We start from the raw sequence: 3,701 nt of genomic DNA on the forward strand, positions 1-3,701 counted from the left end.
AAAAATGTTCTCCTAATTCTTACCATATATTCGTACAAGTGCTTGAAGTGCTTGAAATATAATATATTTATTTTATTTGAAAGATATCCACTGATTATAAGTACTCGATTTAATATTCCATTCTTGCTGGATAAATGCGGTCCTGTCAGGAATGATATTGGAAACAATTTAAGCTTAAACATGCATTTCTATTTCCATACACTTTTAGAGTGAAAAGTAAAAAAGGATTCCAATTTCAATTTTACCCATTAGAAAAATGAAGACGAGAAGATTCTAAGAATATGTTGACAATCAGTTCAAATATAAAGTAATTAAAAATTCTTTCTAAATATTTCAATGCGTTTAAACATTTTTATTTCCAAAATAATTTATATTAATAGAGACACATTAAACGATAATTCATATCAATATTTCATTAATTTTCAATTTTTTTATTTACCCTTTTAATCTATTGATTACATAAGAAAAGTAGAACCGGATCTTGTAGCTTACAAAGCCATTTTGTAAAGTATTAAATAAGGTTAACGTTCTGCGGCTGCACATCATTTTTTCCTAAAGCGCAGTAATCCGCATTCAATCGGATGTCTTGTATTGGATTAGAAAAATCGCGTTCGGTTAATAATTCTGGTTTGTCTCCTAGCATCTTTCCAAGATCATAAAACCAGATCATAATAGGACACGACAAGGTTCAGCCTATTCGTGATTACCTCTTGTCGAAATCGGATTTTTACATGTTTGCGATTAGAATTGACATTTGGTCCGCAACTTCCCATCCATGTTCCGTCTGAGAAGTGAAGTGTTTAGCGGTCTTTTCGATAATTTTAAAATTCCCCGCTTATATGGAAGAATATGGGTTCGAAGTAGTTACAAATCACACTTCTCTTAAATGATTGATGACCCAAAAGGATTTCCAAGGGCGATCGATGAGATGGCGTTGAAATCGCCACGTTTTCATTTCTCAATTAGGCATTGAAAAGGCAATCAACACGCAGTGTCTGATTCCTTGACTCGCATTCGTTCCCAAGACTTGCCAGAAATCATTAGTTTGTGCTTGAATTGCGAAGAATTAATGTACTTTATGGAAATTGATTTGACATCTGAAGTGTTCCAAACCCAATCTTTCTTTCTTTAAGCGATTAAACCATTTACCTGACATATAGTTTGAAGGTTTCATGAACACATGTTTGTTGAATTCTTCGGGTAATAATTCATGCCTCAACGCAAATTCTCTCAAAGCGGCTGTTAAAGTAATTTCAAAATGTTAAACTTCCAGAAATCAATTTCTTTTTGAGCATGCAGCTCAGGCTAGCACGAACGATGAGTCATCATAAATTGTGGTTGGCCTGAGCAAAAACCAAACGCTGAACAATCAAGCTAGCTACGAATGAATCCGCCAATGTCAAGTGTTGCATTATGTCGGACATCCTAAAACAAGTTACAATTCCCCAAGCACCGAACAAAAAGGAGCCGATAACCTTAGGAAAACATTGGTAATATTTCAAAAATCAACAATTCCAATTTGTGCTTGCTGAGTGCTCAAACTAATCGATCTATACCCAAAAATAAAAACAAAACAACACAGTTATCTTTGGTAGCTTAACGTGGGTACACTACCTTGGTGGTTTAACTCCACGATGCCTGATGATGCACGGGTTAATTTTGCGTAATGGGCGCCCTCCAGAGAGTTAGACAATTCCTAAATGCCGAGGGCCTAAACGCCACTGGCGAAACCAGATATGTTTATTATGAATGGCCTAATAAACCCACTCTGGGGAGTATTGGGGCCTATCATTACTTCTAATTATTCGCTTTAGGAATGATGGAAAACCACAGTCACGATAGCGCCCGAGGGGACACGACTAACAGTCAGGACTCCCACATTGGTTAACTGCACCGTTCAAACTGTGGACTGGACATACTAGCTTCCACCGCGCTTTGCACATGTGTGTAAATATGCAAGCTTCGCCCCGAAAAAGCTTTAAAGCACCAATCTTCAGTACATCCACCTTGACAGCTTTACCCGCAGGTACTCGTAATATAGTATAGATGGAAAAAATCTTCCTACGAAGATGAACAGACTTCTTCAGAAGAAAAGAAAACTAGAAATGAAAAAGTTATGAGCCGACATCTCAATAGTTTGATATTATCAGGTGGAAAGGTAAAGCAAAGAAAGATAAAAAAGTATGTAAATCCAATGAGCAGGGGCCTTACTTGAAGTAGGAAACCATTCAACTCCTATGGGAAGGACTCCAAGTTGAATAGGAAAAAAAGTGTTGTCACTTTTGTAAATTTGACAGCACACCTATGACGAATATTTCTAATTTTGTATTAGCATTTAATGCGAACGTAAGCCCAATTTGCTTACATTATTATAAATAAATGTTAATATAAGCTGTTGACATAGGAGCATGCATAGTTATTAAATGTATAGAGTGATATTTGGGATAGTTTGTGTACTTGTATTGACAGTGTTATTTGTACTATTAGTTGCTTGCATAGACATAGGGAAGATAAGAAAATAATGCAAACAGATGCATGCGGAGTGAGTGTATGCATGTTGATCATTGGATAATATGTTTTTTATGAGCATAATGTAGAAATGATTGCAATATTAATGTGTAATGTAGTTGGACGTTGTTGTGATAAGAGGCGTATGTAAATGCTGTTGTAAAATGAAGTACATGTAGACATTATTGTGACGTATAAAAAATATATTATATTGTTATGTTAAGTAAGCATGGAGATTGATTGTAGTATCAGATTTATGTGGACGCTGCCTTGTTTGGATGCTACAAGTCAGTTATGGTCATTTACAGTTTGTGGAACCGGCCTGCCCGTACCCTCTTTCTTTCTGATAAGGCGAAGTTGACTTTTAGAAAACCTCTCTGAAAAGCTCTTTGAAGTTCGGTCCGGTCCCTATATAGAATTTTTACGCCCACACCTTGTCTAGAATCTATTGTAGCTCACGATAGATGAATTAATTTCTGCCTTTTATTGACTTAATTTAAAAACTTTCTACAATCAAAGTCTTTCGTTAAAAATCTTTTAGTTTAAATTAATGTTTTACTTGAATAAACTAATTAATTAATGTCAAAATATTTGTAATATAATACATAATGCATAGACACGTGTCCAATTGGATGCGCTGCTAAGGAGTATGCAAGAAAAAAATTAATTAAATGAATTCGGCGAGATTCGACTATTAAACATGCTACATCAACTTGTACTTCTCTCAATGCGAACCTTAAGCGATCTGTCCAGATTCTTACAAATATAATATGTGAAAAATAGAGTCAAATGCATGCGATTAACCATAAGTTACTCTGCAGTTTAATGAAAATCTTATAAATTGGTTTTAAATGAATTTTTAACGCCATCCTATCTGCCGTGAGTAAATTTCGTAATTGGAACTCTACCCTATCTACCTACCAAACTATATTTTATTTCTTAGATGTCGTAAAGTGAAGGTGATATTTCACTTAGACAAGATTCACCCATGGTTCAATTAGATCAATCCAATGAATGAGATTTTCTAATTAATTTCTCTGAAATGCGTATTTTGTAACTATCTGCGAATGTTCACGAATACTCGCATAAAAATAAATATTGTAGCGTAAAACGAAATCAGTTGAACAACAACAATTCGACAGCGTAAATTAACACCTTTATGATGTATTAAAAAAACTTTTCGTTTTTTTTTT

The sequence above is a fragment of the Glossina fuscipes genome, unplaced genomic scaffold, assembly GCF_014805625.2.
Source record: "Glossina fuscipes isolate IAEA_lab_2018 unplaced genomic scaffold, Yale_Gfus_2 27, whole genome shotgun sequence".
Lineage (NCBI taxonomy): Eukaryota > Metazoa > Arthropoda > Insecta > Diptera > Glossinidae > Glossina > Glossina fuscipes.